Source organism: Monodon monoceros, unplaced genomic scaffold (assembly GCF_005190385.1).
Source record: "Monodon monoceros isolate NGI ecotype Baffin Bay Population unplaced genomic scaffold, NGI_Narwhal_1 Super_Scaffold_19, whole genome shotgun sequence".
Classification (NCBI taxonomy): domain Eukaryota; kingdom Metazoa; phylum Chordata; class Mammalia; order Artiodactyla; family Monodontidae; genus Monodon; species Monodon monoceros.
The window spans coordinates 19,288,652-19,310,799 of NW_021703775.1; the positions used below are offsets into that span (position 1 = coordinate 19,288,652).

At 41.7% G+C, this 22,148-nt stretch overlaps 1 protein-coding gene across 4 annotated transcripts in view; it reads right to left on the reverse strand.

Annotated features, from left to right (window-relative positions):
- The window catches only part of CTNNA2 (catenin alpha 2), a 1,229,110-nt gene that overhangs the window by 542,639 nt on the left and 664,323 nt on the right, over positions 1–22,148 (reverse strand). The window lies entirely within an intron of this gene.

Sequence of the window (22,148 nt, forward strand, 5' to 3'; positions counted from 1 at the left end):
TTGTTTTCTTATTGTTGAGTTTTAAGAGTTCTTTGTATAACTAGGATAACAGTCCTTTATGAAATGTACTTTTTGCAAATATTTTCTTCCAGTGTGTGGCTTATCTTATTCTTTTCATAGTATCTCTCACAGACTAGAAGTTTTTTCATTTTAATTTAGTCTGACTTATCAATTATTCATTTTACTGTCATGCTTTAGATGCCATATCTAAAATGTCACTGACAAACCAAAGGTTATCTTCCAGGAGTTTTTTAGTGTTGTGTTTTATATTTTTTAAATTAAATTTTTTAATTTATAAAAATGGTTTATTTTAAATTGAAGTATATATAATTGACTCACAATATTATATTAGTTTCAGATATACAACAGTGACTTGATATTTTTATACATTACGAAATGATCACCATGATTAAGTTTAGTCACCATACTAAGTTATTACAATAGTATTGATATATATTCACTACCCTGGGCATTACATCCCTGCGATTTATTTATTTTTATAACTGGAATTTTGTACCTCTTAATCCCCTTCACTTATTTCACCCATCTCCCTACCCCTCTCCCCTTTGGCCACCACCAGTTTGTTCTCTGTATCTATGAGTCTATTTCTGTTCAGTTATGTTTGCTCATTTGTTTTTCTTGTTTTCTAGATTCCACATATAAGTGAAATCATACGGTATTTGTCTTTCTCTGTCTGACTTGTTTCACTTAGCATTTAAGTGAATCCACATTATTGCAAATGGCAAAGTTTCATTCTTCTTTGTAGCTGAATAATATTCCATAATATTGTATAATGAATATTCTTTACTCCATTTACTCCATTACACAGCTTTATCCGTTCATCCATCAGTGGATACTTAGGTTGCTTCTACATCTTGGCTATCACAAAGAATGCTGCAATGAACACTGGGGTGCATGTATCTTTTCAAATTAGTATTTTTTGTTTTCTTTGGATAAATACCCAGAAATGGAATTCCTGGATTGTATGGTAGTTCTATTCTTAATTTTTTGAGAATACTGTTTTCCCACAGCGGCTGCACCAATTTACAATCCCACCAATAGTTGCATCCTCAACAACCCTTGTTGTTTCTTGTCTTCTCGATAACTGCCATTTTGCCAGGGGTGAGGTGATATCTCATTGTGGTTTCGATTTGTATGAGAATGACCTTTAAAGTTGAGCCAACCCAAATGCGACAATGGGTTAAGTAGTTTATCAGGGATTACCCAGCTAGAAGATACTAAATGATAATGCTGATGACAAAAATAATGACGATCTACCCCAGTCAAATTATACTCCCATTACTCTCTGTCACAAGGATCAGCTAACATTTTCTGTGAAGAGCCAAAGAGGAAATATTTTACATTCTTTGTTGCAACTACTCAACTCTGTGCTGAACGAGTATGGCTGTGTTCCACAGGACCATATTGCCTAGACATTTACATGTGAGATACTGAATATTAAAAGAGTTTAAAAGATCTCTACATGCCCTTCCTCCAAACAGTTTCAACCAAGGTTTCCTCAGTGGGCCCTGGGCTCCAAGGAGTTTCTAAAATTGTTCAGACAACGCCCACCATGTTCCTATCAATCATCCACACCACTACAGTGGCGCTTCCCCACCCAGGGGCAGATGGGGAAACTCTGAGGGTATAAGGATGGATAGCAAGCCCTGACATTGATGTTCCCAACCAGCTCTGGGTCTGGATCGTCCATGTCAGTGCTTTCTCCCTCACTTACACCCTGGGAAAGGGCAGCTACACTCCACAGACTACGCAACAGGACCCTGATAACCCCATGGATTGCTTTCTGCTACTCTCCTTTAACCAGTTAGTTCTCATAGCATTTATTGAGCATCCTCAGAGGCATGAGCCCTAAGCCCTGTGTACTGGGGACCAATGAGATATACAGGAAAAAACATAGACTTTGGCATCAGGCCAATCAAAAGTCCAAATCACTGATCTGTCATTATTGACTGCATGACCTTGAACAACCTACAGTCTAATCTCTAAAATGAGGAGATTATTCCTATGCTTTGTGATTATTGTTAGAATTCAGTGAAATAATATGTTGCCCAGCTTAGCTTCTGGCAACCTAACAGATGCCCAGTCAAGGAGTATTTCCTTCTAGACTTCAAGACGTGTACTCTGTAGTGGAGAATAAGACAACTCTCAGTGCCTGTCTGGGCAATTGGAATTGGTGGGTAGCTCTGCCACTACTCATTGTGGCACTTTTGTGTGACTTAATAAATAGTGCCCCTGCTTCAGGGCACTTTGCTATCATATCTTGGAACACTGCAGTAACAACTCTCAAAATCTACAATGACAGCGATGTGAATGGCACCTCTAGAGTAGTGCACCCAGCCAACCATAAGAAGCAGCCCTTGTCTAAATGAATACTGTATTAATACAGAGAAAGGGAGGGTTAATGCAGGCTAGGCTGGTCAGGGACAGTCACATAAGCAAAATGGCTTGAACTGGATTTTAAGTTGATGAGAACCAGAGCTGTGGCAAGGGAAGTAAAGAAAGCATTTAGCCGGCACCATGGCTGGTAGCCAGGAGAGCCTTGCGGGGGGTTGGCCAGGCTTTGAATACCAAGCCAGTTCTCGGAAGAGCTCCCCATGAATACTCCTACATATGGGTTATTTGGTTGAAGAGCCACACACAGATCAACTTGATATCCAGAGCAGAGCATGCATTTCTATGCCAAACAGAAGGTTTTGGAGAAGCAGAGCATATCATGCTGCACTTGACCGCTTCCTGGAATTCAGAATACCAAACATTTTGGAAGTACACCCCCCAGTAATAATACAGTGGTGGCCTGGGGACCAGAGACTCTGCATGACAGAAATGACTCTGAGGGGTCAATGAAGAGCCAAACACAGACCATGTCTGGACATGAAACTTCTTTCTATATGGCAGGCCATATGAAATGTCCTGTTCATGGAAAAATCTTAAAACCGGGGCTCACTTGGACTCTGCTATCATTGAAACCAGTATGTTTATTTCATTGACCAGGGACCCAATAGGCTTAAAGGCAGGTGAAGTATGTCAGGTGAGTCTGACTTTTGCTACTCCAAGTCCTCCACTAAGTAAAGAATTTTGGAACTGAAAACCTATACCCCGAAGGGTACTACTTTGTGTTTATATCTACTTAAGTATGTGAAAAACTAAACAAAATTAAAAACATGATTTCAGGGAAGCAGCTTGATATAGTATGAGAGCACAGGATTTGGAAAAGTCAGACTCTATTCTGACCTGTCCTTCTGCAATGAACCATCCAGGTAACCCTGGTAAAGCCACATGACCTCTCGAAAGTGAGTTTTCTCATCAGCAAACTGGGAGACAATGCTGTTGCCTCAGACTACTCTATTTTGGATCTGCGAATCATAGCCTTAGGAAGGCAAATGGAGGTCATCACTTGGTAAAGTCTGATGGAACAGTAAATGCTGCCTGGGAGGCTGGGTTGAGAAGGATCCTGAGTTTATGAATGGGATCATCTGGAAAGTATGATGCAGGAGCGACATCTTCCAGGCAAGGGAGAGAGGGAGGGGCAGCACAAGCTATTTGCCATCACCACTACTGTGAGTGGACTTCCCTGCATCAGTGTGCCAAGGAGACAGGGCAGGGGGGAGAGAGTGATTTCACTGAATGTTCTGGTTAATGGGGGTTCTACTCTTCAAAGGCTAGTCCCCACCTTCATGTTTGATGCACAAGGAAAAATCCTGGTTGCATGCGACAGTCCCCCTGCCAGGTCAGTGGAGACCACCTTCCTTAGTGTCCAGAAGCCACAACTACCCAACTGCTGCTCGGCTTTGGGGTCCAAATATTCACTCTTCGCCAGTAAACGTTTTCTTCCTCTGGCTTTTCACTCTGTTTGGTCCTCATTAAAATGAAAGTCTTCTGGGACAAGTAACTCATTCATCCAACTCCCATCAAGCTCATGAAATGTTCGTCGTCTTCTCCCTAGCAAAATTTGCTAGGGGTACTGGCAAGGCACTGGGTATCTAGGCAAGAGGGCACTGTTGGGAGTGCTATACAGTCAGAAAGGATAAATGCTAATGCTTGACAATTTAGTCAAAGATGAGTCCAGCAGGCTGGTGCTAAATATCATGCTCAGCACAGCTACCGCATCAACACATGCTCAAACTAGGGAATGGCAAGTGACTTTTCCCTCCCAGAACCCCCGCAGGACAGGCTTTATGTGTCTCACTTCAGTGCTGAGACTCCTACCGGAATACTTCTAACAACCTGACAGTGAATATTCTGGTCTTATTGTACTCCTGGCTCTTCTCCTGGAGCCCTCTTGAGATCCTCACATCATTAGGAATCTGATGTTGCAAGCATCTGTCAGCTAAAGGCAGGTCCCAAACCATCCTGCGAATTGTTAATCGGAGAAAATAAGGATTCACGGTGGAGGAAAGCATAGGGTCTAGGCATTGGCAGTCAGGGGCAGGGGGTAGAAACCACCCATTATGGAAGAAGAGGGTAGTAAGATTCCAAGAAAGAACTGCTATTTGTGGAGCACTTCCTGTGCTAGGTGATTACATGTGCTATTTTACCCCCAAAACGTCTCTACTTGGCAGGGATAACTATCTCTTCTTGAGAAAACCAAAATTCAGAAAGCCTAACTAATTGGCTCATGGCCACTGAGATAGTGAGAACTGTGTCTAACTTTCAAGACCCTATTATTTCCTGTGCACAGCATAGAATGCACATTGCCTGGTAAGACCTGGGGTATGACACACAAATGATCCTCGCACAGAGAAGCAGGAATAGAGGCATAATAAATGGATTTGCTGATTATAATTCTGGGTTTCTGACTTTAACAGTTATAGGTGTAGTCTCATACAACTGCTAAATCCTCTGCCCAGGCAGTTCTTAACTTTTGGTGCCAAAGAAGAACATGGGCGTAAATAATTCAAAAAAGAATTTAGTTTTAGGCCTTTTCATATTTTAACTGGGACTTTAACGTGCAGTTTAACAAAGAGGCATGAAATGGCCTGCCATGTGTTAGCCTGGAGAGCTGATGACTTAATGTTTTATGCGTATATTTGATTCAACACGATCAATAATTCTGTTGGTGTGTATTCCCTGGAGAGAATTCCACACAGAATAGCAAGGAGCTGACCAAAATTATTTCATTAAGCCACTGCTGGCCCTGATAACCCCATTACAATTGTCTTCCTTTCATTTTTAAGAAGCACTAAATCCTTAAGTACAGCAGCAAAACTGTAAAACTGTTGACAATCAGCAAATCTCCAAGCAAGTTTACCATCATCCATTTTGATTCATTATAATCATTGAAATTTTAGGTCACACAAGAGCCATCTGTGAAGCAGCCTCCCCAGATGATTAAAACACTCTTGTACAATGTACATTTACAAATTGAAAATTAATCAGGAAACATGTTTAAAAATTGACTATAGCTACCGAAGGGTTTAAAAACACTTTAAAATGCATAAAGAAATCACTTGGCTATGCAGTCCTCCTTAGTAACAAATAAGTTACATTGCTTCTCAGAATTACTCCTGCTGAATTAACTTTCCAATGTGTTCGTTATTATGGTAGCATACCAATATCATATCTTAAAAAATACTCCTACAAATCACATCCCCCCACTCCTGTCCTCAGGGCTAATTCATTTTGCATCTTTCCAACTCAAATGACCCAGAACAAAGCAAAGATATTCCTCATGAATGACAGGTGTAACAATAAACACAATCGTATTCTGCCAGTGGGAATATTCTAATCTCAGTTAAAAGTTTCTCTAGTGTTCCTGGCTGCAAACACAAAATAGACCCTGCAGCACTTTCTGGACAACAGAGGGTTCCCTGCAGGCTGCCTTTGGTCAGGCATTCCATCTGGCAGCTTTTGGGATGGAAATCTTTATCGGAGAGATAGAGAGGAAGAAGAAGAGATAATTCTCATTCTCCAGGACTCAGTAGAATAACAGCAGTGGGGGCACGGGTTTGAGTGGGGAACTGACCTTTGACCAGTGCCAAGTATATGTTTAAACAGGGCTAAGTGCTTTGCATATTTTATTACATTCAATCCTCCCAATGGGCCTGTGAGATAGGCAATCTAATATCAGTGTTCATAGGTGAAAAAAGCAAGGCTTAGAAAGCTTATGTAAATTGCCCAGGGTCACAGTTTACACTGTGACTATGAGCAGATTGCACTCAGGGGTGTGCACACACCATGAAAATAACACCACATGTAAATTAGTAGCAGATGCTCGGAGTTATGGACACAAAAGCCAAAGAATGCTAGGTTGGTTAGATGAGGATATAATCTTGCAGGGAGTCACAACAGATGCATGCAGCAGGTACAGCCCACTGAGGTTGCTATGGACTGAATTGTGCTCCCCACCCAAATTCTTATGTTAAAGCCCTAACCCCCAGTGTGACTGTATTTGGAGATAGGGCCTTCAAGGAGGTAATAAAGGTTAAATGAGGTCATAAGGCTGGGGTCTTAATCCAATAGGACTGGTGCCTTTATGAGAAGAGGAAGACACCAGAGCTTACTCTCTCAGTGCACATGCACACAAAGGAATGGCCAGATGAGGACAGAGTGAGAAGGTAGACATCTGCAAGCCAGGAAGAGAGCCCTCACTAGAACGAAATTTCTGAACCCTTCATCCTAGACCTCTAGGCTCCAGGACTGGAAGAAAATAAATTTCTGTTGCTCAAGCCACCCAGTCAGTGGAGTTGTGTTATGGCAGCCTGAGCAGCCTGAGCAAAAATACTGAGACTCAAAAACAGGAAACCCAGTCATGTGTTACTGGAGGTCAATGCCAGGGTAGGGGAGCAGCAAAGAGCCTCCACATGCAAGCACAGAGCTCTGAAGTAGGAGTCTACCCCCCTCGTCCTTTGTCTCCAATAGGTTACATCCCTGGACTAGCACTTGTGTTGCATTATATCATAACTATTTGTTCTAAGTTTGCTTCCCCCTGCCCGCAACTGTGAGTGTTTCTGCAGAAGAGACTACACCTCATTCATCCTTTCATCCCTCACACTGTCCATGACACAAAGTAGCTGCTCTTGGTATTTCTTTAGTGGACTGAGGGTTGGGATATCTGAGAAAATGGGGCAGGTCTGTAACTGCAGGAGGAATCAAAGTAAGAACATCTGTGAGTACCAGGGATTTGTGAAACATCAGCCAGGCTACCCCAGAGGCTGATATGGTCAAAACAGTTCACAGAAGCTGAGTCTGGAAGCAGGGGCAGGACAGGACAGAGGTGGGAGGGACTCTCAGACATGTGGACTTACGGAGGCTTTGCCAGAATTAGTCAGGACCCGCTCAGAAGGCAAAGAGGACAATGGTCCTGGGAAGAGGAAGATGTGAGAAAGATTATGAAGGAAACATCAGTTGTAAATCCTGAATGGATGGCCTTCATTAATTCAACCAATATTGATTGACTGCCAACCTCCTAGCAGGCATGAGGCACTGTCAGAGATGCTGCAACTCAAGAGTGAACAAAACCATCCACACTGCACCTGCCTTGGTTAGTTGATTAGTGGAGACAGAAATGAATCAAATAACCACTAAAATAATTTTATAATGACAAATCACACACAGTAACATGCAGAAGGGTTGCATGGTCCTGTAAGAACCTACAACAGCAGGACTTCCCTATTCTAAGAAGCTTAGCCATCCCTAGAACCCTAGGTTGGGACTCCCTCTCTCATTAACAGGGTGAGGAAGAGGTGAACAAAACACCTCTCTGCACCCACAGCCCAGAGGCCAAGTGAAGCTGAATTTGAAACTCCTCAAGAACAAAGTAGGGGCTTCCCTGGCAGCTCAGTGGTTAAGAATCCGCCTGCCAACTCAAGGGACATGAGTTCGAGCCCTGGTCCCAGAAGATCACACATGCCACAAAGCAACTAAGCCCGTGTGCCACAACTACTGAGCCTGCAGTCTAGAGCCTGTGAGCCACAATTGCTGAAGCCCGCATTCCACAACTACTGAAGCCCATGCACCTAGAGCCTGTGCTCCACAACAAGAGAAGCCACGGCAATGAGAAGCCCGTGCATCACAACGAAGAATAGCCCCCACTGCAACTGGAGAAAGCCCGCGTGCAGCAATGAAGACACAATGTAGCCAAAAGAATTAATTAATTTGAAAAAAAAACAAAGTAGATTCTATTCTCTAGTGCATGCCTAATTCACCCAACTGTCTCTTCAGTACACCATTGGTCACAGGAGGAATCAGAGAGAAGATATGGACGCCTGCCGTAATTTGCCCCTGCTGCAGATGGCAGAATTCAAAGCAGGCATCCCACTGATAAGGCATTTCTGTATATGAAGGATGGCATCTGGGTCACTTCAGTGATGTCTCCCTTTGCTGTTAGGAGAAGAATTGGGATTAGGCTACAGGCAGGCACCTTGTTAATTATATGTATTCCTTTCAGGTTTCTGAATGAAAGTTTCAGAAGAAGATAATAAAAAAAGAAAGAATCAGTTCAAGTGAAAATTGCCATAGGTGTGATATTTATCTGTAATTTCATGAGTTAGTGTGAGATGGTATGTCGAATTAAAATCATAATGTATAGTGTCAACTGTTCACAATGTTATCAATTCAGCATTTACAGAACTTATTTTAACAATGTGGGACTGTCATCTGACAATCACAAAGCACTTTAGAAAGCTTACTATGAATGTATTCTTAAAGGGAAATGAATCAAAATGAACATTTTTGAAACATTTTGTTGTGGTGGTTAATATGCTGAGGGGAATATCAGAGCTATTTAAAATTCTCTAGGATATTCACCAGGTATTTCTCAAAAAAATTCACTTCAATACTTTATTTCCTATCAAATGGTACTCTCCTTTCCAATCGGACTTATTCCAGCAAGAAGTCCCATAAACAAACACATCAGGAGAACAAACTGTAATGAGGCTTCGGAGAACAAAGGGATACGGGACTGCACGTGTTTTGACTGTAGATACTTATTAGGTTTGCTCTATAAAGACTCAAGGAGTTAGTCCTGGACTGACAAATGGAAGCCAGAGAGAAAATTATATTCACTCAAAATAATGAAGAAATGCCTCAAGTCAAACTTGTCCAAAAATGGAAGTGGAAGGGTGTGCTCAGAAGGTTGTAAATTTCCACCAGTGGTAGTGGGAATACTAGACTTTGATTAACCACTCAGTATAAGAGATTCAAGCCTCAGATGGTGAGTTGACCTAAATAATCTCAACTGTCACTTCCAGTACCACAAACCCAGAATACCTTGACCTGGGCACAATGTCAAGTGTTTCAGACACCCTTCTTACCTGCTGTGGAGAGAAGATCCAAATGCCGAAGTGACAGAGAAACATAAATTGTGCAAGAGTTGTTCTGTAATATTGACTAGAATGACTTTAGGATTTGTGAGGAAAAGCACATATAGTCGACTAGAAGTGCTAGAAGCAGCTCCGTGAAGACACTGAGACTTGAAAGACAGGCAAAATGGTGACTGGAGAGAACATCTTGAGGTGAGACAGGCAAGATTATCAAATCAAGGGCCTTGAAACTACTAGCGAAGAATGCAGACTTCAGAGAACCAACAGGTGAGTTCTTTCAACCTGGGATGAAAGCAGTATTTGTTGAAAGGTCTGCTTGTTAGATTCAAGATGGGTTAGCTATCATGTCTGAAAACTTCAGTGGGCATCAGTAAAACCTGTTCAAAATGCAGATTCAAGGGTCACAAGTCCCAAAACCCTGATTCAGTAGGTCTGGGGTTGGACCCAGGAATCTGAATGTTTATTTTCCCTCTTGCCCCCACCATGATTCCGTAGCAGGTGGTGCCCACAGTTTGATTAAACAAGTTTGATTTCCTTTGTTTTGTTTAATTGCTATTGGAGTATAGTTGATTTACAATGTTGTGTTAGTCTCAGGTGTACAGCAAAGTGAATCAGTTATACATATACATATACCCACTCTTTTTTTATATTCTTTCCCATATAGGCCATTACAGAGTACTGAATAGAGTTCCCTGTGCTATACAATAGGTCCTTATTAGTTCCCTGTGCTATACAGTAGGTCCTTATATATCTATTTTATATATAGTAGTGTGTGTATGTCAATCCCAATCTCTCCAATTTATCCCTCCCCCCCTTACCCCCTGGTAACCATAGGTTTGTTTTCTACATCTGTGAATCTATTTCTGTTTTGTAAATATGTGCACTTGTACCCTTTTTTTAGATTCAACATATAACTGATACCATATGATATTTGTCTTTGTCTGACTTACTTCACTCAGTATGACAATCTCTAGGTCCATCCATGTTACTGTAAATGACATTATTTTGTTTTTTTTTTTTATGGCTGAGTAACATTCCATTGTATATATGTACCACATCTTCTTTATCCATTCCTCTGTGGATGGACATTTAGGTTGCTTCCATATCCTGGCTATTGTAAATAGTGCTGCAATGAAGATTGGGGTGCATGTATCATTTTGAATTACGGTTTTCTCCAGGTATATGTCTAGGGGTGGAATTGCTGGGTCATATGGTAGTTCTATTTTTAGTTTTTTGAGGAATCTCCACACTGTTCTCCATAGTGGCTGTACCAACTTACATTCCCATCAATAGTGTAGGATGGTTCCCTTGTCTCCACATCCTCTCCAGCATTTATTGTTTGTAAATTTTTTGATGATGGCCACTCTGACCAGTGTGAGGTGATACCTCATTGTAGTTTTGATTTTCATTTCTCTAATAATTAGTGATGTTGAGCATCTTTGGCCATCTGTATATCTTCTTTGGAGAAATGTCTAATTAGATCTTCTGCCACTTTTTAATTTGGTTGTTTGTTTTTTTGATATTGCGTTGCCTGAGCTGTTTGTATATTTTGGAGATTAACCCCTTGTTGGTTGCTTTGTTTGCAAATATTTTCTCACTGTTGTGGCCTCTCCCATTGCGGAGCACAGGCTCCGGACGTGCAGGCTCAGCGGCCATGGCTCACAGGCCTAGCCACTCCGCGGCATGTGGTATCTTCCTGGGCCGGGGCACAAACCCATGTCCCCTGCATCAGCAGGTGGACTCTCAACCACTGCGCCACCAGGAAAGCCCCTGCCTATGTTTTCCTCTAAGAGTTTTATAGTGTCCAGCCTTACATTTAGATTTTTAATCCATTTTGAGTTTATTTTTGTGTATGGTATTAGGGAGTGTTCTAATTTCATTATTTTACATGTTGCAGTCCAATTTTCCCAGCACTGTTTATTGAAGAGGCTGTATTTTCTCCATTGTATATTCTTGCCTCCTCTGTCATAGATTAGGTGACCATAGGTGCGTGGGCTTATTTCTGGACTTTCCTGTTCCACTGAGCTATATTTCTGTTTTTGTGCCAGTACCATACTGTTTGAATGACTGTAGCTTTGTAGTATAGTCTGAAGTCAGGGAGTCTGATTCCTCCAGCTCCGTTTTTCTTTCTCAAGATTAAGCAGCTTTTGTGAAGAAGAGAGTGAAAAAGCCAAGTTAAGCTTGGCAACTCTTACTGTAATGGAGGTACCAGTAAATGAAGTCTGGATGATTCTGCTGAAAGTTATTTAAATTGATCTGAAATCTGTACTTTGGTTACCACACACTTTGGTTTTTTGTGCCTTCTGAGATCCCATAAAAAATATATTCAATCTCTAGTCCACAAGCCAGTCTTTGAAACGTCCAAAGACATTTAACATGGTTCTCCCAAGTAAACTCATCTCCAGGATGAACAATTTGTGTTTCTTTAACTATTTCTCCCAAGAGATGGTCTCTAACCACCTCTCACCTTCACTCACTCTCTTTCTGATAATCTCCCAGTTTATCAATCTCTTCCTTCAATAGGCACACCCACATGGGAATACAACATTCCACTTTACTGTTACCAGGGAGACACAGGACCTTCTCTTCTCTTCTTCTGCCCACCTTGTTCTTATTAATGCAACCCAAGATCTCATTAGTTTTTTGTGAAGTCCAAATCAATCAGTAAATAGTAAATTGATTGAAAAAGAAAGCTATCTCACTTATCAGAATTTGTTCCTAGTGAATCTATGGTTTCTGACAACCATAATCATCCAAACAATTCCTTCAAGAATAGCATATAACATATGCATATATCCCTATCTTTAAGGTTAGCATTTTAAATCAGGGTTTATAAAATATAGATGTGCATAATTCAATGAAGATTTAATTTTAAAAATAGGTTCTCTGGCTCTTACTGCCTGTCCTTTAAAACCGCTAAATTAATCTTGTCCCCTCCAAGAGCATCTCTGGATGGGACAGCAGCTATCGTGACAATAGGAGCCAGAGAAGATGCAGTCTCCTCAATGAGAGACCTTGACAACAGCCAGACCAGTAAAGAGTGGCTGCTATTGTTCTCTAGACTATTGATTAAGCAATTTGTAACCATGGCAATGATCTTGGATTCCTGGAAAGGTTAGTGAGGTGGGATGCAGAGTCTTCCCTGGTAAAAATTATATATAAATGTTGAAAAGAAACAGAGCTCTTAACAGTTCTTTTCTCATGTCACTGAACGGGAATTGTCAATGCCAGCTTCTTACATTAAACATTTCATCTTTCTAAAGAAAGTCCACCCAGAATCCTAAACCACTCACTCAAATCAAACATGTGAAAGCTACAGGATCCAGGGGAGGAGGAGATTGGAGTGATGGGTGCATGCCCGGTTTTCTTCTACTGAATTTAGAACATTGCTTTCACTTGCTACTCACAACAGGGGGCGCTGTCTCTTACACTCAGTGCTTAAAAGGAATGCAAGTTCTTTCTCCAAACAAGTATTTGCTATGCAACTATTTATTTGCATGTGTGCAGAGCTGTGAACACTGAACTCTCTGGTTCTAAGATACCATTGCCTAATTGTCTCCAGTGACTAGAAGCCTCAGGGAGAAGGGGTTAGAGGGACTCCACTGAAGGGGACTCCAGGCAGTAGGAGAGTCAGTCCAAATGCAGGGTAAATCATAATCCACACTCGCGCGCGCGCGCGCGCACACACACACACACACACACACACACACGCATGCACGCACACACACCCCTATTACTAATGAGGATTCATGGTGGTTGCTAGAGACACAAAAATGAATCAGACACATTTCTGAGCAGCAAGAGGTTCTTGGTTGATTTTTTAAAAAATAATTAAATTAACAAGCATAGGGGTATTTCTAATACATTATTATAAAAAAACTTCAAATCCAAACAACAACTGGGACGGTCCGAGGATCTTGTTTTGCAGAGGTTTTGTAAAAACTGATTAGGATATGCTCCTGTCTTGTCCATCTTTAAACCAACTGACTGCTTCTGCCCCACAAGTCCAGTACTTCATGGTGCCCATCAGGCATGTCTTGAACCCAAGATCTCAAAGCATTCTGTTCTTCATTTACCTAATGTCCAAGATACCTACTACCCTTGGCTCTTTCTCTGCTCTTATCCTATGTTTTCACAGCTGACACAGGGGAAGGGGATTTATTGCTCCTTTGGCATCTCCTTCTCTTGTGCCTGGCATAACCCTCCTTCCTGATCCAGCTTGCTCTCCAGGACGCTGTCTAGTGATAGTCCGGGTGTCCACTTCCAGCCTGGTTCACCCCAGACTTTTGATTAGCATGCTGATTCTTGCTCAAACTCTTGCAGCTATCACCAGGTCCTCCAATTATTTCTGCAACCTCCCTCTGCCCCACAAATATAAACATTTTTGACAGATAGGTTGGCCACAAACCACCATACCAGCAAGTTTTCCAAAATTAAATCTGGTCCTGCAGACCTTGCCAAAATAATTATTTCTTTTCATAATAGCCTGTGACTAAATGTGATGTGTGGGTGGACAATGGCCCTTAAACCCTCAAAGAAAGCTCGGGAACAAGTCTAATAGTAACACGTCCTATTGATAAATTGAAGCTCTAGGCAACAAAAGTGCTTATTCACCGACCATGAGCCCTGCAATCTATTGTACTTTATTAGGTGCTGAAATTCTTAAAAAAAAAATTGTTGGAATTCCAAAAGCTTTGACTCTAATTATTATAAGTATGTTTAATCAAACCTTTGAAGCTACTCGGAGTCTAATGCTGAAATTTAGATGAGATTATGCCTCTCTGCCACTCATATATATGAATACTATTCCTAAGCTCTGTGAAGACACAAAATAGACCCAGCATTTAAAACAAATCAATATTTTCAGTTTTAAAAATTTCTGCACGGGGCTTCCCTGGTGGCGCAGTGGTTGAGAGTCCGCCTGCCGATGCAGGGGACACGGGTTCGTGCCCCGGTCCGGGAAGATCCCACATGCCGCGGAGCGGCTGGGCCCGTGAGCCATGGCCGCTGATCCTGCGCGTCCGGAGCCTGTGCTCCGCAACGGGAGAGGCCACAACAGTGAGAGGCCTGCGTACCGAAAAAAAAAATTTCTGCAGATAATTTTTCCCCTGACCGTTGCTGATATCCTATTCATCTCATCTTGGGACTCCAACATAAAGGAGTTGAGAAAGCATACCTCAAGAAGACAGTTGCAAATAAAAGAGATCCAATCTTTGGAAAAGACCATAAAAGGTCAATTTATCATCTGATGTTTGGATTATCTCTACTGTTTGGATTCATGTCAAGGAGTTATCTGTCCTACGCTTAGATATTTTCAGCCTCACAGCACTGCAACTCTGTCTTTGCACATCTCTGACAATAACAAAGCGGATTCTTATATAAACTTGTTTTATAACAACTTTGAGCTTATACTCACACACCAATAGACATCGCATAGGATTAGGTTCAAGTACTGAACACACAACTTCATTCAATTTCGAGAGCCCTGTGAGCCACATGCTATGCATTTCACAAAAATCATGTGCTCTGCATCTCAGAACAAATTCACAACAGCTTGCTTTCAAGTTATTACCAAAGGTCCCCACCAAAGGCAGTGCTTCCCAGACTATTATAGTCCCAGACACCCCTGTGATCCCTGTACAGCACTCCTTTGAGGGTGACAGTGCTGGTGGGAGGCGGGGGGAATGTTTATTCATTATGGATCTAGCTGATGCTTCTCTCCTAGGCCATATGGCACACACAGCACACACAGAGCACATGCAAACACACACATGCACACCGACTGAGCATGTGTTCAACAAGCAAAATGCACACACTTCCACCCAGAGAACTTCCCTTCTTTCCCACTGCGGTCACTGCCATCTCTACACTTCAACAATTTGACAAATCTCTCTTGAGGACACCCCAAAGGTCCCTGAAGGTCAACAACATTTTATAGTTTTAATGCCCTGCCTGAGAGATAGATGACACCTGGGGGCATAATTCCTGGATAAAGCAGAAATCTCAGGGCAATGAAAGTCCCCCAGTTTGGAGGGCCCCAGAGATCCATCCATATATCTCACTTGACAAAAAAGGACCTCTTGGTTCACCCGGTAAAATTCGAAGCTTGTGGCTGGGAAGATGAGGATTTCAAAGAACATGTCCCATAGATCTTCCCTAAAGCAAGGTCTGATGAAGAGAACGAGAAGAGTGAGGTGGCTGTTTGTTGACCACACACTCATAATAAAAGCAGTGGGTGGATGCCAACTGGTGCTTTCACTACCAAATGGAGTCAGAAACTGCAGATCTGGGCACTTCTAGAGGAATTTCCAACTTTCTTTTGTTTCATTTTATTATTTCTCCTCTGGTCAAGAGAAATGGAATCCTTAAAATGAAAAGTGCCTGTGGGCACAGCTTGGTAGTAGCAAGAAAAGGCCAGTTTGGGAGAGAATGTTTAGCATGCAGGTCAAAAGACCCCAAGAGAAATAAAGGCAGCTGCTGGGATGGGGCAGAACACTGGGAGGAGACCGAGATGCAAGGCCGCCATGCCTCTGGCCGGGTGTTGGCTTTGCTGGAATCTCCTTTTCTAGGCACCCGGGGAAGCGCTCTGTGAGAGTGAGAAAAAGACTGCCCTTGGGACCCAGCTCTTCCTGTTCAGACTAACTTTCCACTTTTGCTCCCACAATTCTAGGAGAGAAAATTTAACGGCCAGACCAGACTGGGAGTCCTAAATTTCCAGGACTCCTGCACTAGGAAAATCAAGTTTGGAAAAGCCAGCTAAGGGGAGGCAAAGTACTTACTCCAAAACAGTGGTCCCTAAAGAACATTTCATGGGCCTCCTGGGGACGGTAGGAGGTCTTCCACGGAAGAATGTTTCCATGGTCAAATCAGGCTGCGGAAGGCTGGATTTTTTGGTGCCCCACTTCTCAGAAACTTCAATTTGCTATGTCCGTTGTAAATCTCCAAGCAGGGGTAGTGAGCTCATAGGCACAGAAATTCTGACCAAAGAACACTAACAGAAGAACTGCAGGCCTCAGCTGACACCTATTTGGGTGGGCAAGGTTTCAAGATCCTTCAAACATGTTTGGGTTTTGCTTTCTTCTTCTAAAGATAAGATCATCCAAACGACAGCTCTTGCTTTGCTCCACTACTTCACTTTTTAATCCTTCTTTATTTTCTCCCACGATCGAATAAACCGCCATTCAGCATCTATGTGCAAGGAACCCTGCTCCTGATGTAAAACAAAACCAAGATAAGAGCCAAAGTACACTTTCAAGGCAAATGGACTTTCTTTTCTCTCTTTTTTTTAAATTGAGGTATAATTGACCTAACATTAGATGAGTTTCAGGTGCACAACATCATGTTTTGATATTTGTACACAGGGCAAAATAATAACTACAGTAAGTCCAGTTTACATCCATCACCACATAGATACAATTTTTTTTTCTTATCATGAGAACTTTCAAGACCCACTCTCCTAGCTATGATCTTTTTCTTAAAAACAAAACAAAAACTATACAGTACTTCCAAGTACAATAGCCTGCATTTAAAGATATTGTTATGGTCTGAATATTTGTGTCTCCCCAACATTCATATGTTGAAATCCTACCCCCTAAAAGCGGTGGCCTTTGGGAGGTGCTTAAGTCACGAGAGTGGAACTCTCATGGATCTTATAAAAGAGATCGCACAGAACTCCCTAGCCCCTCCCCCGTGTGAGGATAAAGCAAGAAGGTTCTAGCTACAAACCAGAAAAAGGGCCCTTACCCAACCATCCTGGGGCCATGATCTTGGACTTCCAAGTTCCAAGAATGGTAAGCAATAAATTCTTATTGTTAATAAGATACCAGTTTAAGGTGTTTTGTTATAACAGCCAAAAGGGACTAAGACAGATACAGTACAGACTTGTTGAATTAATATTTCTACTCCCACTAATTGCATAAATATACGCTGATCCTATAAACTGTCCTTGTGCAAATAACCAATAAGAAATAAAACATCCATAGGTTAAAAGGTGGCCTGACCATCACTGAGAGGGAGGTGGTTCAGAGACTGGGCTTTGACATCCAGCTTAGATTCCTTACCTGTAGGGGATGAAAATTACAGTATCTACATTGTAGGATTAACACAGAAGTTAAACCAGATGATTTCAGGAAAACACACAGTATATAGCAAGGCCTCAGTAAATGACAAGCATTATTATCAGTTATGCACATCAATTTTAGCTTAAACAGGAATTATATTTCTGCTCTAAGAAAGTGATATTAAGAGGATGACATCCTGAATAGTGAGCTTTTCTGAACTCAGTGGTACATTCTAAGGTTTAAAAGTCCTTATGCTGCTGGAATAGCAGAACTACAGCCAAGAGACAGAGAATTCCCATGAACAAGAAGGGTAGCGCAATGCCCCAAAGGACTGGGTGATCAGCAGGGCTTGAAATGATTCATACTCGCTTCAGCCCACTCATATCCTTTTTTCTTAAAACTCTGTTGATTGTTTTCATTTGTACCAAAATGCCTATGGAGAAAGAAAGAGAGAGAGACAGAGAGAGAACCTCATACCTGTATGCCAGGACTGAAAATATGGGGGCTGTGAACCACCTTTATGGGCATCACCTTGGAGCTTGTTACAAATGCAGATGTCAGGCCCCAGCCTAGACCTACTGAAAAAAAATTGTCAATTTAATAAGATGCACATAATATGATTTATGTGCATATTAATGTTTGAGAAATGCTACATTGGAGCACCTTCATTTTCTCTGTGGTTGGCAACCCTGATCACTCCAGAGAGAGAAGCTCACATGGGCTGGGGAACCTGCCTACACCAGGGAGGCTACGTCCAATCAGAAGGAAGAATGGATAACCTCAGACCTGCCTCCACAGAGATATCCATTGGGAACTTATGCAAATCTGCCCAGCTGGTTATGGCCTGTGATGCTGTTACACTTCCGGATTAGACCTACGTCCTTGTAACTAACCTGAGATTGGATTTATTACTGGAACTAGTCATATATTATATATACCCCCTGCCTTTCCTACCCATACACTCTATTCAGTTTGATGTATGTTGCTCATTCATGTTCTGTGCCCCATGAGAAACACACAGTATCTGTATCCTTACACCAGCTGGGTTTTCAGTTTTATCATTTCCACACTCACTTCAGGATACATGTAGTAAACCAGTCACAGAACTGTCTACAACCTGAAGGGAGTCTGCAGGACTGTGGTTGCTGACTAACAGTGAAAAATGTTCAGATTGCCTTTTATAATAGGCCTAACAGTTGCTGGTATCAGCTGAACGAAGGTTGACGTAGCAAAGTAAGTGATGTCTAGCCTGCCTTATAATAGGATTAGAGCACGGACTACTTCGTAATAGCTGCTGTGCTAGTAATCCTCAAAGCATCATCTGGAAATACATTTGAATCACTGCATTTATTTTGAAAAGTCTCTGATAGAAACGCTGGTAATCCTGGCCTCCCAGTAAGTAGTATGTTTATGTCGCACAATCAAATCAGTTTCTTGAGGCCATTTGGAAAATGTCACCATAATGCTTCTTATTTTTATAAAACATTTCACAATTTACCCAATGCTTTCATTTGGCTTCTTGCATGAGGTTGGCAGGGCAACTTCACCCCAAGCCACACATTCTAAGCCTTTACCTACAGATGAAGAAACTTAATAACCTAAGTCAGCTGAAGGTTAGGTTAGGTTAGTGACGTGCGTTAGAGGGTTGGACCACTTGTCCAGGGTCTTAAGGCTACTGAATGGAGAAGCCAGAACCAAAGCCCAATGGCTGGATTCCTAAGTCAGATTCCTTTTTCCCATATTGGGCTGCCACCTCCCAAATGATGATTCCATACATCACAAGGGAATGTCCAAAGAGTCAAGTGTCCAACCAAATGTCTGGATCAAATTAACTGGGTCTTTTAATGACCCTCACTTCACCATCTCATTAACTTGTTTCAGAGCATTTTACTTTTTAAAGACGTTCAAATCAGCACAAATAGAAATATGTGTGTCTGTCTGCTTTTGGATTATTTAGAACAAACCTAGGTCCCCCCTATACAGAGAAGAAACTTTGTCCTATGTGTATGGGTGTTACTTTTGGAAAACCAGGAAACACTTATCTTTCTTTAGATTCATTCATTCATTTGTTGGACAGATGTTTTTGAGTGCTCACTAATGGCAGAGTCTGTGTGACACCTGGATCACATTCATTTATCAAGTGAAAATTTATTTTTTATTTTTATTTTTTTTGCCACACTACACAGCTTGTGGGATCTCAGTTCCCCGACCAGGGATCGAATCCGGGCCATAGCAGTGAAAGTGCCAAATCCTAACCATTAGACCACCAGAGAACTCTGGAATATTGGTTTTTCAGACAGCCAGATCTCACTATGGGCTTATATCACTTGCAACAAACTAAAAGCTCTGGGAAGGATTTAAAATCACTGATTTCAAGTCAGATATTCATAAACCTCTGCACATAGAAGTGATTTAAAACACCTACATATAGACCTATTTTTTGTCTTAAGTTTAACCGTAGGTCTACATGCCCATCAAAATCACTTGAAGTCTGTACTCATTCGGTTAACTCTCTCTGCTGGCTCTTTGCCTCATGTATATTTAATCAACATCACCCCTCCTCTACCCAGTCTCTTTTTCTTTCTCTTTAATCCAAGTCATTAATAAAAGTACTGAGCAAAACTGACATAAGTAGGAAGCCCTATGCCTCTTCACAAGAGACTCTTCTCCACATATCTCCAAGGTAATCAATCCATCAGTACAGGTGAAAACTGAGAGCTTCCTAAAAGCTCCACAGACAAACAAGATGCAAAACATAGGGTGAAAGAATGCCTTTAGTAAATCCCTGTAAACATTTAACTGTGCCTTTTCAAAATCACCCAGCTTTTAGAACTCCACCACAATATATGACTCAGCAAAGTTGCCTATGTGCCACTCCCTGGCCTTATTTTTAAGTCATCATTTTTCTCTCATGCTCTGCAGTGGACATTTAGTAGAGCTGTCCTGAAATACTCCTGTTCTCTTTTTGCACCCACTATAAGATCAGATTCCCTTGCCCCCGTTTTACCTTGGCATGGCAAAGTGACCTGCTTTGGCCAATGAAATGTGAATAGATGTTTGCCAACTTCAGGCAGATGCTCTAGGAACCTTTGCTTTATCCGCCATCTCCCTTTCTCCCGTGCATTTCGGGAAACAAGTGTCAAGAAGGATACATGACCGCCCTGGGTCATGTATGACTATGCTCATCCTACATGACTATGATGAGCAGAGCCCCTGCCAACCCACATTCATCACAGAGGGTGGATGAGAAGAAAATTATTGTTTCATCAAGATACCAAGATGGGGGGATGTTGGTTACTCCAGATTAACCTGGCCTATCCTCACTGATACTTCTGGAAGGATCAATGGCTTCTTACTGCTCAGAAGAAGACCTTAATTCCTCTTCTAGTATTCAAGGTCTTCTATAATTTGATCTGGATTTATCTCTCAAATGTATGTTATAACCATCACTCAGATAGTACTACCTGCTTCTTTCTGGAGCCCAATTCTTCTGAGCTCCACCTCGAAATGTCACTTTTGTCGATCACTGAGTTGAGTATCGCAGCTTAGGAGTCAAATTTGCCTCCCGTTTTTTCATCTTCATTCCTTCATCTAAAATATTACAGAGCATCACAGGTGGAAACAAAATATGGATAATTTCTCCCCTGACTGTCTGCTCTGCTTCATCCATTTAAATTCCTCAGGAACTGCCAACCAAAGAGTAAGCAAAACAAACCAAACCAGCTAGGAAGTTTCTTAAGAAGTTAATTAACGTGCTCCATGTAGCAGTGTCGTATACAAACTCAGGAGTGTGTGAAAGGCACAGTTTCTCTAGAAGTTCTGCTGCCTTTAATTAATTCAATAAACAATATAATAACTACTCTCTATAATCCCTGAAGTTGTCTTTGACAAATTCAATGCGAGTTACAACTGTGTATGCCAATTCTTAGAAGAGGGCTGTCGCATATAATGACCCAGACCCAATGGGTTGGACACTCCTAAAAGAGTGATTTTGGGTCAGTTAAAGATAAAAAAATAATTAGAGCTCCCCAACAAAGGAACACACGGCCTACAAAAAGCATTGTGTGTATCCGGGGTCAACAGAAATGCCTAACAGAGGACACATCTATAAGAGATGTCAGAGAAACAGTTCCAGCACTGGGTGGTATTTCTGCCGATGAATACTACAGTGCCTTCCTGCTTTCTGGTTCTGCGATTTTATTCCTCCTATTTCCCTGTGTCTACCTCTCAACATTTCTTGCCATTCCCTTCTGGCTTGCTACTAAACCCCATTACAAACCATAGATTAAGGACAAAGAAAGAGAGCTTCATCTTGTCAGTGGTAATGTGGGTCCACCTGAGGAGGTATTTACAAACGTGACTTAAGGAGAGCCCAGGAGATTGTGTTGGTGCAGGAGAAGGGAACCAGCAGAAAGCTGAAAATAAACCCGCTTCTACAAATGCTGTCTTGTCTCACCAAGATACATTACCTCTCTGTGGGAAAGCCACCGAGCTAGCATTTACTATTTTGAGATTATGATCCATTTTCCATCCTACTGCTAGCATCCCTATATACCTTGCAACGTAATATCTTCTTGTAAGATTTTGACAGGAATATTAAAAATTCATAAACATATTGCCTTTTGCCCACAATGAAAAAATACAGTGCAGATTTTGGTAAAGAAACCTAGTATAACATGGGAAGTGAGAAGAAGCAGGTCCCTTACACTCTAATGATACCACATTGAATTATACATACATGGAAGTAAGAACATTCTGGAAAGGCTGGTGACTCTGACAGGCTCCCAAGAATGACTCTTCCAGAACA